The 17,396-nt window shown below is 42.0% G+C and overlaps 1 protein-coding gene across 1 annotated transcript in view; it reads left to right on the top strand.

The window, feature by feature from the left end:
* The first annotated feature begins 13,717 nt into the window (after window positions 1–13,717).
* Window positions 13,718–17,396, top strand: part of MTFR1 (mitochondrial fission regulator 1) — an 80,997-nt gene continuing 77,318 nt past the window's right edge. The window contains exon 1 of the mRNA XM_049854116.1: window positions 13,718–13,811. The gene's annotated coding sequence lies outside the window, so the exon portion shown is untranslated. The remainder of the gene's footprint in view (window positions 13,812–17,396) is intronic.

The raw sequence follows: 17,396 nt of genomic DNA, 5'->3' as shown, positions 1-17,396 counted from the left end.
GACCATTCATAACTGTTAACGATACAAGGAAGAGAGACACGAACGTCATGTGCCTCCCGCTGGAAGTACACACAGCCACCTAAGAAATTTTCTTACCAAAAAGTAAACCTGAGTCAGATGATGCCTTTATATCTAACTACTGGTTCACAGAAATTAAAAAGGGACAAAGGAATTTATTAAATGTCACTACAGGAAAGCAATCATCCTGAATATGGGCAATTTCTACAGGACAAAAATCTCAGTTTCTTCAAAAAAAAAAAAAAAAGGAGAGGGGAGAAATCTGTGGATTTAAGAGACATATCCACCAAATGTAATGTGTGGCTCTTTTTGGATGCTGACTCATAAAAACAACTGCAAAAAAAAATTAAAAATGAGACAATCGGGGACATTTGAACACTGATTTCATGTACTAAAAAATAATTTTTTAGGTTTGATAATGGTATTGCAGTTACGTTAAGAAAATCCTTTTCTTTTAGTGAGACACACTGAAATATTTATAGATGAAATGAAATTAGCTTAAAAAGAATTCAAAGAAGGGAATGAAGCCAGTAGCTATAAATCGCTGATTGCTGAAGCTGAATGACATATACATGATTCATTGTACTATGCCTTTTACTTTTGTGTACATTTGACATTTTCCATAGTTTAACAGTTTTAAAAACAAAACATGAAAAAGAGCTCTGCAGGTCAGGGTCAATCTCAAGAGTTGGTTTATAGAAAGGATTGTCACAATCTTTGCAAGGCAATGATCCTTTGGTCTACTGGAGGCAGATCTTTTTGGCACCTTGTACACTGATCTAAGAAGAAAATAGTTTCAAGGCTCAGAATAGCCAAACATACTGCATAATGTATGGTGAAATAGCTAACAATTCTTCATTGGGCACCATGGTTTCACTCATTTACACTGGTTACATGAATGAAGCATATTAAAACATAACCCCATTCCTGCAATATCTGCCTTTAACACCAATTAGAAATTGTAAACCAATGGGCTTGAACTATTAGTCATTAACAGGCATCGCTGAACTCTCACCTTATGTGGTGTAAGGTTGGTCCAGGAATTAGCCTTGACTAGCTGTCCTGTGGAAACCCTGGTGGCGTAGTGGTTAAATGCTATGGTTGCTAACCGAAAGGTCAGCTGTTCAAATCCACCAGGTGCTCCTTGTAAACTCTATGGGGCAGTTCTACTCTGTCCTGTAGGGTCACTATGAGTCGGAATCAACTGGATGGCAACAGGTTTTTGTTTTTTTTTTCTGGTTTGGCTGTCCTGTAGACATATCTCTCCCAGACATATTAAGCCTCAACTTCTCTTTAAGACATATCTCTCCCAGACATATTAACCCTGGTGGCATAGTGGTTAAGAGCTACAGCTACCAAATGTTGGCAGTTTGGATCCACCAGACACTCCTTGGAAACCCTATAGGGCAGTTCTACCCTGCCCTACAGGCTCGCTATGAGTCAGAATCTACTCAACGACAATGGGTTGGTCTTAAAGCACCCTCACATGGGCACGTCACTGGCCTACCCAGTGGTCTTCTACCACGCAGAAGATTCACCATGTTATATTTTCTATAGAGAAGGAATCACCTAGAGCTATTCAAGTCCATCAACAGATGGGGCAATCATTAAACCTAATAAGATAAACTGGCTGACAGACCATATGGACATATACTACCTGAAAAGGTAGACAGGACCTGGGGAAGAAAGTTAACAAAGCTAAAAAAAAAAAAAAAAGCCTGTTTCTTATTTCACGAAACACTGAACTCAACTACATGGGCTGACTGTATAAACTTCTTGGCTATTATTCATTGGGCCCTTGTGATAAGCTAAGTAGGCACTGTCCTTCACATTTTACAAATGTTACACAATTGGCCCCCAAGGCTACCCTTTAAAGCAGCTAATGTCCTCACTGTCCAGGTCAGGAAATTGAGACCGAGGGAGGCTGACTGCTTACTCAAGGCCACACAGCTGCTAAGTGGCAAAAACATATTTTGATCATGGTTCTGTCTGGCTTCAAAGTCCACGTTCTTTTTACAAAAATACCCTGCCTCACCACCATTTACCAATATGAGTAATTGGGAATCTGACCTTTTGTTAAATCTCTACAAGGAGGGTAATAGCTTGCCTTGGTCACCATTCTATTGTCTAATATACACCAAATAACTGACAAATCTCTTTGCCTAAATAAATGCTGGGGGGAAAATGACTTTATACACCTATAATTTCCAGTTGGGAATTTGGAGGCACAGAAAGGTCAAGTGACTTTTTCAAGGCCACACAGTGAATAAGAAAGAGCTCTGATTCTTTCCACTCTATTCAATAAAAACAACTAGCAGATGAAGTTTCAGTTATTCTGGATTCTGCCAAAAAAACTGGGTAAAGAACTCCAGAATAAAATACATTAAAAAAAAAAAAAAACTGGACTAAACCAAATGCTAAAAAGTTTCCTGAACACAACCAAACACTTTGAGGGACAGAGTAGTAGGGGTTGGGGAGCATGGTTTCAGGGAACATCTAGGTCAACTGACATCACAAAGTTTATTAAGAAATTGTTCTGGAAGGCGGAGCGAAGATGGCGGAATAGAGAGACGCTTCCAGTGAGCCCTCTTTACAACAAAGGCCTGAAAAAACAAGTGAAACGAGTATATTTGTGACAAGCTGGGAGCCCTGAGCTTCAAAGGCAAGCTTAGAAAGCAAACTGAGGTACAGGGGGAGGAAGAGACCATTCAGAAGCGGAGAGGAGTTACTGGACCTGAATCGCGGGGAGCCCTCAGGCACCACTCCCGGACTGGCAGCGGCGGTGGGCTCGTCCTAGCGTTCAGCTGCAGTTTCCTCAGGGAGAAGCAGCAAGCCATACAGCCAACTCACACCTCCGGAACCTGAGGAGAACAGCACTCTCGGCAAAAGCTAAGTACTTGCATGTATTTTAACACGGCACCCCCCACCCGCAAAATGGCTTTAGTAGCTGAATTCCCTGGGCCTGAGACAGTCACTGTTGAGCACCTAGAGCCATCCTCCCAGCCATGGGGAAAGAAAAAGTTTGCATTTGGCGGGAAAGGGAATTTGCTAGCTCCACTAACTGGGGAGCTCAGGACAGAAGCAGCTCCTGTGTAGGCATAAACCGTCCGTGGACTTTGACCACTTTTCCCTTCTGCATGTACCTGTGTGGGCCTATTTTGGGAGAATAGGCCCTTGCTGGCAGACCCCAACCATTTCAGCTGTGTGGTAGAAAGGTGGGTGTTTGATGTTTAACACTGCTTTGCCTATTAAACAAGGTCCCCACTTACCCACATCAGGGACCTCAGGACTGGTAGCTCCGCTCAGGTCACCCAGGCACCCGCGACAGGGGTCCAAAGATAACTGGTACCTCACAGTCCTTACAAACAAAAACTTTGGGTGCCCATGGTCCATCTACAGAACCCACCCACCCACCTGCACGCTCTAGGGAACAGGGACGCGCTTTCCTCATAGACACTTGGGGGTTGGTTCTCAGCCCCCTGCCTTGTTCAGAGCATGAACCCCTGCTGCAATCAGATACCGGTATATATGCCAATCACCCCTGCCTCTCTAAGACTGTAGGACAGAGCCTGTACCACACACTTGATGATCAGATACCTGGAAACCTGAGCAGAATTCATACAAGAAAACTGAATGGAATCCTAGACTGATACACCTGATAATAGCTCTAGCCATCTGGGGACCAGACGTCAGAGCTCCAAATGCGAAAATAATCAAGCTAGCTCACTCAAGCAACCCATAAAAAAAAAACCCATAGGGGTATACCAAAACAAAACAAAGCAAGCAGCTATGAAACAGTAAGCAAGCATAAACTAATAATTTATAGAGGGCTCGGAGACAACAGTCAATATCAAGTCACATAAAGAAACAGACCATGATCACCTCAACAGGCTCTCAAAACAAAGAATCCAGGGATCTTCTAGATGAAACTGCCTTCCTGGAATTACCAGAGACAGAATACAAAAGTTTAATATACAGAACCCTTTGAGACATCAGGAAGGAAATGAGACAATACGCAGAACACGCCAAGGAACACACAGATAAAGCAACTGAAGAAACGAGAAAGATTATTCAGGAACATAATGAAAAGTTTAATAAGCTGGACAAATCCATAGACAGGCAGCAATCAGAAATTCAGAAGATTATCAATAAAATTACAGAAGTACACAACTAAATAGAAAGTCAGAGGAGCAGAATTGAGCAAGTAGAAGCTAGAATTTCTGAACTCGAAGATAAATCACTTGGCACTAATATATCTGAATAAAAATCAGATAAAAGAATTTTTTAAAAAAGGAAGAAACCTTAAGAATCATGTGGGACTCTATCAAGAGAAATAACCTATGAGTGATTGGAGTACCAGAACAGGGAGGGATAACAGAAAATACAGAGCAAATTGTTGAAGATTTGTTGGCAGAAAACTTCCCTAATGAGAATATATCTATCCAAGATGCTCATCGAACTCCACACAAGGTAGATCTGAAAAGAAAGTCACCAAGACATATTATAATTAAACTTGCCAAAACCAAAGATGAAGACAGAATTATAAGAGCAGCTAGGGATAAATGAAAAGTAACCTAAAAAGGACAGCCAGTAAGAATAAACTCAGACTACTCAGCAGAAACCATGCAGGCAAGGAGGCTATGGGTTGACATATTTAAAAAATTGAAGGAAAAAAGTTGCCTGCCAAGAATCATATATCTAGCAAAACTGTCTCGTAAATATGAAGGTGAAATTAAGACATTTCCAGATAAACACAAGTTTAGGGAATTCGTAGAAACCACACCAAAAACTACAAGAAATACTAAAGGGAGTTCTTTGGTTAGAAAATCAATAATATCAGGTATCAACCCAAGACTAGAACACTGGGCAGAGCAACCAAAAGTCAACCCAGACAGGGAAATCCAAAAAAACAAAGCAAGATTATTAAAAAAAAACTCAAAACAGGGTAACAGCTATGTTATTATATGAAAGAAGCCAACATTAGAATAATAAAGACGGATTAAGAAATGTAATCACACACCTTCCAAATGAAGAGGAAGATACAGCGATACAAAGAAATAAAAGTTAGGTTTAAATTTAGAAAAATAGGGTAAATAATAAGGTAATCACAAAGGAGACAAACTATCCTACTCATCAAAATAAAATACAAGAAAAAATAGAGAATCAGCAGAAACAAAATCAACAACAAATATGAGAAAGGGACAATATATAAAGAAAATCTACTCAGCACTTAAAATTAAGTGGAAAAAAGAAACTGTCAACAACACACAAAAAAAGACATCAAAATGATAGCACTAAATTCATACCTATCCATAATTACCCTGAATGTAAATGGACTAAATGCACCAATAAAGAGACAGAGAATGGCAGAATGGATTAAAAAACAAGATCCATCTGTATGCTGCCTACAGGAGACATACCTTAGAGACACTAACAAACTAAAACTCAAAGGATGGAAAAAATATATCAAGCAAACAACAATCAAAAAAGAGCAGGAGTGGCAATATTAATTTCTGACAAAATAGACTTTAAAGTTAAATCCACCACAAAGGATAAGGTAGGACGCTATACAATGATTAAAGGGACAATACACCAAGAAGATATAACCACATTAAATATTTATGCACCCAATGACAGAGCTGCAAGATACATAAAACAAACTCTATCAGTATTGAAAAGGGAGATAGACAGCTCCACAATAATAGTAGGAGACTTCAACACACCACTTTTGGTGAAGGACAGGACATCCAGAAAGAAGCTCGATAAAGACATGGAAGATCTAAATGCCACAATCAACCAACTTGACCTCACAGACATATACAGAGCACTCTACCCAACAGCAACCAAGTATACTTTCTGGTCTAGTGCACATGGAACATTCTTTAGAATAGACCACATATTAGGTCATAAAGCAAGCCTTAGCAGAATCCAAAACACTGAAATATTACAAAGCATCTTCTCTGACCATAAGGCCATAAAAGTGGAAATCAAGAACAGGAAAAGCAGGGAAAAGAAATCAAACACCTGGAAACTGAACAATACCCTGCTCAAAAAAGACTGGATTACAGAAGACATTAAGGATGGAATAAAGAAATTCAGAGAATCCAATAAGAATGAAAACACTCCCTATCAGAACCTTTGGGACACAGCAAAAGCAGTGCTCACAGGCCAATTTGTATCAATAAATACACACATCCGAAAAGAAAAAAGGGCCAAAATCAAAGAATTATCCCTACAATTGAACAAATAGAGAGCAACAAAAGAAACTCACAGGCACCAGAAGAAAATAATAAAAATTAGAGCAGAACTAAATGAAATAGAAAACAGAAAAACAATTGAAAGAATTAACAAGACCGAAAGCTGGTTTTTTGAAAAAATCAATAAAATTGATAAACCACTGGCCAAACTGATAAAAGAGAAACAGGAGAGGAAGCAAATAACCCGAATAAGAAATGACATGGGCGCTATTACAACAGACCCAACTGAAATTAAAAGAATCATATCAGATTACTATGAAAAACTGTACTCAAATTTGCAAAGCTAGAAGAAATGGATGAATTCCTAGAAACACACTACCTACCAAAACTAACACAAACAGAGGTAGAACAACGAAATAGACCCATAACAAAAGAAGAGATTGAAAAGGTAACCAAAAAACTCCCAACAAAAAAAAAGCCCTGGTCTGGGCGGCTTCACTGCAGAGTTCTACCAAACTTTCAGAGAAGAGTTAACACCACTACTACTAAAGGTATTTCAGAGCATAAAAAGGACGGAATGCTATACCAAAGCCAGGTAAGGACACCACAAGAAAAGAAGATTATAGACCTATATCCCTCATGAACATAGATGCAAAAATCCTCAACAAAATTCTAGCCAATAGAATTCAACAACATATCAAAAAAATAATTCACCATGACCAAGTGGGATTCATACCAGGTATGCAGGGATGGTTCAACATTAGAAAAAGAATTAATGTAATTCACCACGTAAGTAAAACAAAAGTTAGAATCACATGATTTTATCAATTGATGCAGAAAAGGCATTTGACGAAGTCCAACACCCATTCATGATAAAAACTCTCAGAAAAACAGGAATAGAAGGAAAGTTCCTCAGCATAATAAAGGGCATTTATACAACGCCAACAGCCAACACCACCCTAAAGGGAGAGAGCCTGAAAGCATTCCCATTGAGATGGGGAACCAGACAAGGATGCCCTTTATCACCGCTCTTATTCAACATTGTGTTGGAAATACTAGCCAGAGCAATTATGCTAGATAAAGAAATAAAGGGCATCCAGATTGGCAAGGAAGAAGTCAAAGTATCTCTATTTGCAGATGACATGATCTTATACACAGAAAACCCTAAGGAATCCTCCAGAAAACTACTGAAACTAATAGAAGAGTTCAGCAGAGTATCGGGATACAAGATAAACATACAAAAATCAGCTGGATTCCTCTACATCAACAAAAAGAACATCGAAGAGGAAATCACCAAATCAATGCTATTTACAGTAGCCCCCAAGAAGATAAAATACTTAGGAATAAATCTTACCAGATGTACAAAAAAAAAAAAATACAGTACACTTCTGCAAGAAACCAAAAGAGACTTACATAAGTTGAAGAACATACCTTGCTCATGGATAGGAAGACTTAACATAGTAAAAATGTCTATTCTACCAAAAGCGATCTATACATTTAATGCAATTCCGATCTATACATTAACGACATTCTTTAATGAGACGGAGAAACAAATCACCAACTTCATATGGAAGGGAAAGAGCTCCCGGATAAATAAGGCATTACTGAAAAAGAAGAACAAAGTGGGAGGCCTTACTTTACCTGATTTTAGAACCTATTATACCGCCACAGTAGTCAAAACAGCCTGGTACTGGTACAACAACAGATACATGGACCAATGGAACAGAATTGAGAATCCAGACATAAATCCATCCACATATGAGCAGTTGATATTTGACAAAGGCCCCAAAACAGTTAAAAATGGGGGAAACGACAGTCTTTTTAACAAATGATGCTGGCATAACTGGATATCCATCTGCAAACAAATAAAACAAGAACCATGCCTCACTCCATGCACAAAAACTAACTCAAAATGGATCAAAGACCTAAATATAGAATCTAAAATGATAAAGATCATGGAAGAAAAAATAGGGACAACGTTAGGAGCCCTAATACATAGGATAAACAGTGTACAAAACATTACTAAGAATGCAGTAGAAAAACTAGATAACTGGGAGCTCCTAAAAATCATACACCTATGTTCATCCAAGGACTTCAACAAAAGTGTAAAAAGACTACCTACAGACTGGGAAAAAGCTCTTAGCTATGACATTTCCAATCAGCGTCTGATCTCTAAAATCTACATGATACTGCAAAAACTCAACTACAAAAAGACAAATATAGCCCTATTTAAAAATGGGCAAAAGACATGAATAGACACTTCACTAAAGAAGACATTCAGGTAGCTAACAGATACATGAGGAAATGTTCACGATCATTAACCGTTAGAGAAATGCAGATCAAAACTACAATGAGATTTCACCTCACTCCAACAAGGTTGGCATTAATCCAAGAAACACAAAATAATAAATGTTGGAGAGGCTGTGGAGAGATTGGAACACTTCTACACTGCTGGTGGGAATGTCAAATGGTACAACTACTTTGGAAATTGATTTGGTGCTTCCTTAAAAAGCTAGAAATAGAACTACCATACGATCCAGAATCCCACTCCTCGGAATATATTCTAGAGAAATAGGAAACAGATATATGCACACTCATGTTTATTGCAGCACTGTTTACAATAGCAAAAAGCTGGAAGCAACCAAGGCGCCCATCAACAAATGAATGGATAAATTATGGTACATTCACACTATGGAATACTACGCATCGATAAAGAACAGTGAGGAATCTCTGAAACATTTCAAAACATGGTGGAACCTGGAAGGCATTATGCTGAGTGAAATTAGTCAGTTGCAAAAGGACAAATATTGTATAAAACACTATTATAAAAGAACTTCAGAAATAGTTTAAACTGAGAAGAAAACATTCTTTTGTGGTTATGAGAGGAGGGAGGGTGGGAAGGTGGGACAGAGGTATTCACTAATTAGTTGGTAGATATGAACTACATTAGGTGAAGGGAAAGACAACACACAATACAGGGGAGGTCAGCACAACTTGACTAAACCAAAAGCAAGGAAGTTTCCTGAATAAACTGAATGCTTTGAAGGCCAGTGTAGCAGGGGCAGGGGTTTCGGGACCATGATTTCAGGGGACATCTAAGTCAATTGGCATGATAAAATCCATTAAGAAAACATTCTGCATCCCACTTTGAAGAGTGGCATCTGGGGTCTTAAACACTAGCAAGCAGCCATCTAAGATGCTTCAATTGGTCTCAACCCACCTGGATCAAAGGAGAATGAAGAATACCAAGGACACAAGGTATTTATGAGCCCAAGACACAGAAGGGTCACCTGAACCAGAGGCTACATCATCCTGGGACCAGAAGAACTAGATGGTACCTGGCTACAGCCGATGACTGCCCTGACAGGGAACACAACAGAGAACTCCTGAGGGAGCAGGAGAGCAGTTGGATGCAGACCCCTAATTCTCATAAAAAGACCAGACTTAATTGTCTGCCTGAGACTGGAAGGACCCCGGTGGTCATGGCCCTCAGACCTTCTGTTGGCCCAAGATAAGAACCATTCTCAAAGCTTACTCTTCAGATATGGATTGGACTGGACAATGGGTTGGAGAGGGATGCTGGTGAGGAGTGAGCTTCTTGGATCAGGTGGACACTTGAGACTATGTCGGCATCTCCTGCCTGGAGGGGAGATGAGAGGGTGGAGGGGGTTAGAAGCTGGTGAAATGGACACAAAAGCAGAGAGTGGAGGGAGAGAGTGGGCTGTCTCATTAGGGGGTGAGTAATTGGGAGTATGTAGGAAGGTGTACATAAGTTTTTATGTGAGAGACTGACTCGATTTGTGAACTTTCTCTTAAAGCACAATAAAAATTATAGGAAAAAAAAAAGAAATTGTTCTGCATCCCACTTTGATGAGTGGCATCTGGGGTCTTAAGAGATAGTGACTGGCCATCTAAGATGCATCAATTGCTCCAAACCCACCTGGAGCAAAGGAGAATGAAGAACAACAAAGGCACAAGGAAAATATCAGCCTAAGAGACAAAAGAGCCACATAAGTCAGAGACTCTATCAGCCTGAGAACAGAAGAACTAGATGGTGCCCATCTACCACCAATGACTGCCCTGACAGGGAACACAACAGAGCACCCCTGACAGAGCAGAAGAAAAGTGTGGAGCAGGACTCAAATAAATGTAAAAAGACCAGGCTTAATGGTCCGGATGAGACTGCAGGAACCCCCGAAGTCATGGCGCCCTGGACCCTCTGTTAATCCAGAACTAAAAGAATTTCCAAAGCCCACTCTTCAGACAAAGATTAGACTGGACTATGGGATAGAATATGATACTGGTGAAAAGTGAGCTCCTATTCATGACAGTCTAGCCCACTCTCAAGAAGTAGGGATTATACAAGGCATGACTACCAGGAGCAGGGATCACTGGAAGCCATCTTAGAGACTGCCTATCATAGAGTTGTATACAGAGAATTAAAAAGCAACATAATATAGTTCCTAGCTCTGTTCACTGAGAGAGGCAAGATGGAAAGACATTCCAGTAGCAATAAGTACATTTAGTGCCTAGATTTTGGTTTCTAAAACCATGACACCTTGGAGAAAAGGCTGGTTCTAGGGTCAGGAAAAATACAAAATGAGCCTGGGGCATCTTGTAGCTCCAGAAAATAAGGTGATCAAAATACAAAAGGATAGTGGCTTATCAAAGGGACCCAGGAGTCAACCTAAACGAGCTCCCAGTGACCAAAGGTAGAACAATTTAAGCAACAATATAAAATGCAGAGTATAAAATGTAAAACAAAACATAAAGTAAATATACATGAGTCCATGTTGATTGAATAAATTTTTAAAAAATGAGGTAGAAGAGACAAATCTCCCTTACAGAAGAATTTCAGATAATTTATGTACTCTCTTCTCTAGGGGCTGAGGCTTAATTCTCTCTCTCCTTGAGTATGGGGAGGCCTTTGTTACTTGATTACAAAGAACAGACTATGGGACAGGTAGAAATGCCCACAACTTTACAGTGGAGAACCTAAAAGCACTACCATGGTCAGGTAATCAAAGTTAATACCACTAGCAATAAGTCATGCTGATATAAAAACCTCACCTTGTGGTATTTTTCCCAAACCCAATATCCTCAGTCTAATCATGAGAAGAACATCAGCAAACACAAATTGACGGACATTCTACAAAACACCAGACCAGGACTTCTCAAAACTGTCAAGGCCATGAAAAATACGGAAAGACTGTAAAAGACCAAAGGAGACTAAGAGATATGACTAAATGCAATGTGGGCTCTTGGACTGGATTCTGGTACAGAAAAAGAACATCAGTGAAATCTGCATAAAGTCTAGAGTTCAGTTAATAATAAGGTACCAAAGTTGGTTTCTTAAGTTTTGACAAATGTACCATCGCAATGTAAGATGTTAACATTAGGAAAAGCATTAGGGCGAGGAGTATATGAGAACGCTTTGTATCATCTTTGCAACTTTTTCCTAAATTTAAAATGATTCTAAAATTAAAAAATTACTGAAAGGGGTTAAAAAAAATAAAGCAGCCAGCTTACAATTTTGAAAGTGTGATGGCTAGAGACTTTGCCCTAGATTAGCTTTTGGCTCAGCACATTTCAAACTGTTTCTCCCCCACTAGCCACATACTTCTACTGCCAGACACCATGGATCATGTCCATAAGACCTTTGTGTCACCGTGCTAAGTGAGCTGGCATGGAGCACGGCTAGTATTCCTGGAAGCCATCCCAACACCAGGAGAGCCAGCAGTAACGTGAAGTGGCCCAAGCTCAACTCAGCACTTTCCCTCAGCCAGATCCCAAGCATGTCTAGGGCCACTTCAGGGCCTTAAGTTTTAAGGAAGGCAAGTTGGAATGCAAAAAAGACAGATCTTAACCAATCCCTCAAGGAGATGGATTGACACCCACCCACTGCCCATGAGTCGATTCTGACTCACAGCAACTCTACAGGACAGGGTAAAACTGCCCTATAGGGTTTCCAAGTCTGTGAATCTTTATGAAAGCAGACTGTCACATTGTTCTTCTGCAGAGCTGCTGGTGGGTTGGAACCACAGAGCTTTCGATTAGCAGCCAGTGCTTCAGCCACTGCACCACCAGGGCGCCCATGGATTGACACAGTGGCCGCCAGCAATGGACTCAAACATAGCAACATCGCGAGGATGGTGCAGGACCCAGCAGTGTTTCATTCCGTTGTCCATACGGTCGCTGTGAGTCGGAACCAACTCCATGGCACCTAACAATAACCTCCAAACTCACTTGAGGGGTGCTTTAAGACACCTCTCTTTTAAAAAGTAAAAAACAATACACGAGCATGTGAACTCAGTGCTAGTTTCTCTCCTTGGCCTTGAAAAGGGTTGGTGCAACTCAGGGTTCCTGTACCAGAAGCTTCTTCAGCTTCGCAGTAAATCTACCCTATAAAGATGACAAAGGAAGAAACAAGTGGCCTTTGCCTGAAATGCCCTTCTTCTCTCTTATGCGTCCAGCTCAGAAGCTCCTGCTCTTGCATAAAGCCTCAGCCCAAGCACTAGCTCCTCCCCGAAGTGTTCTCTGAGTCCCCAGGCCGGCTCAGGCACTTCTCTCAGGCTTCCTCACTACTTCCACGGTAACATTTATTTTATCTCCCCATTAGCCTTTTGGCTCACTATGGGCGTGGTTCAAGGCTTTTTTTTTTTTTTTTTTTTATCTCTGTACTGTCATAGTGGGTGCCCAAAAAGCCCTTGTTGAGTAAATAAATTAATGCCCTTTCTGAAAGAGGGATACCCTCGCCAGGAAGAGACTTGCGCAACCCCAAGTAAGAACATCAGAGCTTTGGTGGATGGTTAGAGACCTCGGAGATCAATAGCCATGGGCGGGTAAGAGAGACAGCCAATCAGCAATAGCCTCTTAAAACGCGATATACAAATACCGGCTTCTCACCCTAGATATGATTCATTTTATCACGCCTAAACATACTACCAGGCAAAATATAGTGCTAGCTATAAATGTAATATTTTCACAAGTTATTTGAAATCAAGAGTGTTCTAAAATATTGAACTATGAAAAAAGCATGCGCCCCGAACCAACCGTGCTAAACAAAAGCTGGAACTGAAGGCGGTAAGGCCCAACCCTTATCTTCCAGGGACTTTTGTACTGCTCCGCACCCCCACTCCCATACAAACACACACCGGATGTGAGGTCCGCATAAACTGGGTTTCACGTGTGTTAGGTTAACAGCTTCTTTCAGGGTAATACACACTTGCGGCTACATTCAGAACGTAGGTCTTCCTACACACCTACAACATGAAGTTTTCAGACAAAAGTAGTCCCAGGGCAGAGCAGTAAAGCCACGACGCAAGCTTTGCGCGAAACCTCACACCGCGCGCCGAGCTCTGCGCACGCGTACACCAGTTCGGAGGCTGCTGCCAACGCTTTGGCCAGTCTGCCGGTCTTCCGCCAGGGACGCCTCTTCGCCACGCCCTGTGCCCGCCTCCGAGCCACTAGAAGCATCTGATTGGCCAATCTTTTCCCGGCTGGGGGCGGGGGCTGGATGATTGGCAGCAACGCACCCGGACGGCCAAGCCAGAAACCCGAGTAGCTCAAGAAGGCGCCGGCTGCCGCGCGGTCCGGGTAAGTGGGCCTGGGGACTCGGGCAAGCGGTTGGCCGTGGGGTAGAGGAAGCGCCCTCGAGCCTGACGGTGGTGGGAAGCCCTGCAAACAGGCAGGCCAGGAGCTGAAGGAGCGGGGTTCTAGAGTGCGCGGAGGCCGGCGGTTGGGTGTCTGCCCCGTGGCTGAAAGGAGGCGGAGACGTTTTCGGGCAGCCAGGTGGCCGAGGGCCCTTGTGGATCTGGAGCTTGGGCGGGCGCGGAGGGACGTGGCCTGAGTGGCTCCGAAGGGTGGGGTCACCCGTGCACCCCTATATCTCCTGTCCCCCCGCCCCGCCCCCGCCCCGCCCCCGCCCCGCCTCCGCCCCGCCCCGTTTTTCGGAGTCCGCAGTTCTCGCGCTGGCCGCCAGGCGGCGGTCCCAGTAGGGCCGCCTTTTGCGCTGGTTCCCTTGGGTGTTTCTCTTTCCCGGGACTCGGGGAGCCAAACGACTGCGGGTGCAGCTCCAGGCCCCGGCCTCCGGGACCCCGGGAGGAGCACTACACCCACTGGTCTGCCTAGGAGGTTTAACCGGCTTCAGCAGGCTTTGTGTCGCTGGTTCACTTTACGCCTCGCTGAAATCCCAAACGTATCTTCCTGACCACGGTTAAGCCCCAAAGAAAAGTCGACCTTTGGACATTAAAAAAAAAGTTTTTTTAAATAAGGAAATCTTCAAACTATGCAGAATTAGAGAGAAGAATATGATGAACTCCGCGTACTCATCACCCCAAAACCAAAAAACCAAATCGGTTGCCTTCAAGTCCATTCCGACCCATCACTCAATTTCAGCAATTATCGCTGCATAGCCAGTCTTGCTCTCCCTCTCCGGGTTATTTTGAAGTAAGTTCTGGGCATATCATTTCATAACGTACACATTTCTATGGCTCCCACATGGTCAGTAGTCATACCTCTTTTCTGATCGTTTGCTTCCCGGAGAGGTTGCGTAAGCTAAGGCACAATATAAAGATTAATTTAAAAAATCCACTGCTGTCAAGTCGATTTCGAGTCATAGCGACCCTGTAAGACAAAGTAGAACTGCCCCATAGGGTTTTCAAGGCTGTAAATCTTTACGAAAGCAGACTGCCGGATCTTTCTCCTGCAGAGCAGCTGGTGGGTTCCAACCTCAGACCTTTTGGTTAGCAGTGGAGCGCTTAACCACCGCACCACCAGAGCTCCTAGATAGCTCTAATTCAGTTCGTACTATGAGAATGTAGGCACTTCTCCGACGGTCCAGTTTCACAACCCCGTGCTCAGGTTTTCTAAATCACTGAAAGTTACCAAAAAATCTGTAGTCTTGGCAGTAGCATTATTGCTTTTGAGTAATAATAAAACCACTGCCGTGGAGTCGATTCCGACTCATAGCGACCCTATAGGACAGAGTAGAACTGCCCCAAATGGTATTGATAATTTCTGTTTATGGAATTCTTACACATGAGGCACTGTGAAATCGTTTCCACCTTTTTTTAATTTTTACAACAGCCTCGTGAAGTAGGTATTATCCTCATTTTAACCAAAAAAAAAAAAAATCCACTGCCATTGAGTTGATTCCAACTGGTAGGACCCAATAGGATAGAGCAGAACTGCCCCATAGAGTTTCCAAGGAGCACCTGGTGGATTTGAACGACCGACCTTTTGGTTAGTAGCCGTAGCACTTAACCACTAGACCACCAGGGCTTCCATCCCCATTTTACAGGTGAGGGAAAAAAAGGTTAAGCAGTTGTCCAAGATCACACTGAAGTAAAAGGGGGAAAGTTTCAAAATTGCTAACCCAAGTCTTTGTCGCTGCAAATTTCTTGCTCTTTTAACCATAATTGAATGCCCTAAGCATTTTGGAGTTCATGGAACTGCTGTGGAAAATTATTTCTATTGAGCTACACATCCATAATGGGGGAAAAGAGGGAAATTTACAGGAGTACAAAACAGTTGTAAGAGAGGTGTGTATATTTCTAATTTTGTTAGTTGCTGTCAAGTTAGGCGACCCTATGTATACCGGAACAAAACGTTGCCTGGTTCTGCACTGTCTTCATGATTGTTGATGTTTGAGTCCATCTCACTGAGTGTTTGCTTTCACAAACTCCACTTTACCAAAATTATGGATGTCTTTTTTTTTTTTCCAGCAGAATTTAAAGTATGAGCAAAGTATATATAGTTCAATAAGTATAAGTGTTAAACGTTTTTATCCCATAATATATGCCACTTAAAGGGGAAAGGGAAAAAATATATACATCAGTGAATAGTCTACCACTCCTTGGGCACTTAGCATATAATGGATATATGTACAGATAGTTCCCAACTGAACAACGTATTCAAGTTATGACAAGACATGAATGTATTAAAATATATGTGTATATTTATATGTAATGTTTCCAACCCTCAAAGACAAAGATCAGATTTATAAAAATACTGATAATGAAAGGCAATAGTGATGAAAACTAAAAAAAAAAAAAAGGTTATTTGAGTCATGTCAGAACTGACTTAAGACGAAGTTGTCAGAAAGGACTGAGTACTTTTATCTGTGTCTCTCATCTTCCTAATCTTACACTCTTTCTAAGACAGCATCTTCATCCAAAGAGTGTTAGAGGGGCCCTTAACTAGGGGCCCCTTAGCCAGAAGGAGATACCTGGGCTTATCTAGGGGACTACTACAGGGAAGGCCAATTAAGTGGGAGTTTAGGGTTCCTGTAGGCAGGTGATGGAGCCCCCTGGTGACTCAGTGGTGAAGAGCTATAGCTGCTAACCAAAAGGTCGGCAGTTTGAATCCACCAGGTGGTCCTTGGAAAGCCTATGGGACATTTCTGCTCTGTCCTATAGGGTTGCTGTCAGTTGGAATCGATTCGAGGGCAGCAGGTTCGGTTTTTTTTTTTTTTTTGTAGGCAAGGAATGGAGCCCTGGTGGCTCAGTGGTTAAGCACTCGGCTGCTAACTGAAAGGTTGGTGATTTGAACCCACCAGCTGCTCCCTGAGAGAAAGATGTGGCAGCCAGCTTCCGTAAAGATTTACAACTTTGGAAACCGTATGGGGCAGTTCTACTCTGTCCTGCAGGGTCGCTCTGAGTCAGAATCGACTTGATGGCAGTCAGTTTGGTTTTGATTTTAAGGTTCCAAAACCAAAAACCAAACCTGTTGCCGTCGAGTCGATTCCAACTCATAATGACCCTATAGCACAGAGAACTGCCCCATAGGGCTTCCAGGGAGTGGCTGGTGGATTCGAACTGTCAGCCTATTGGTTAGCAGCAGGAGCTCTTAACCATTGTGCCACCAGGGCTCCGAAGTAAGGTTAAAAACAAAACAAAAAAACCCAAACCCACTGCCGTTAAGTCCATTCCTACAGTAAGGTTAGGCCCCTTTATAAAAGAATTGTAGTGCCAAGCGTAAGGTGTTTGAACTCAATGAGTAAAAAAGTCACATGATCAAAACAATCTCATGTCAGATAGTGGCGCTTTCAAGAATGGCTTGATAATGTGAAGAGATTGGAGGCAAGCCTATCTGATCACCTGAGATGTGAAAAGATTAGTTCAGTGACCTGAAGAATACAAAGAGAGTATATATGGGTAACTGATGAGCTTACTGGAATAT

The sequence above is a fragment of the Elephas maximus genome, chromosome 15 (genome assembly GCF_024166365.1).
Source record: "Elephas maximus indicus isolate mEleMax1 chromosome 15, mEleMax1 primary haplotype, whole genome shotgun sequence".
Taxonomy (NCBI): domain Eukaryota; kingdom Metazoa; phylum Chordata; class Mammalia; order Proboscidea; family Elephantidae; genus Elephas; species Elephas maximus.
This window is presented reverse-complemented; position numbering and strand designations above follow the sequence as displayed.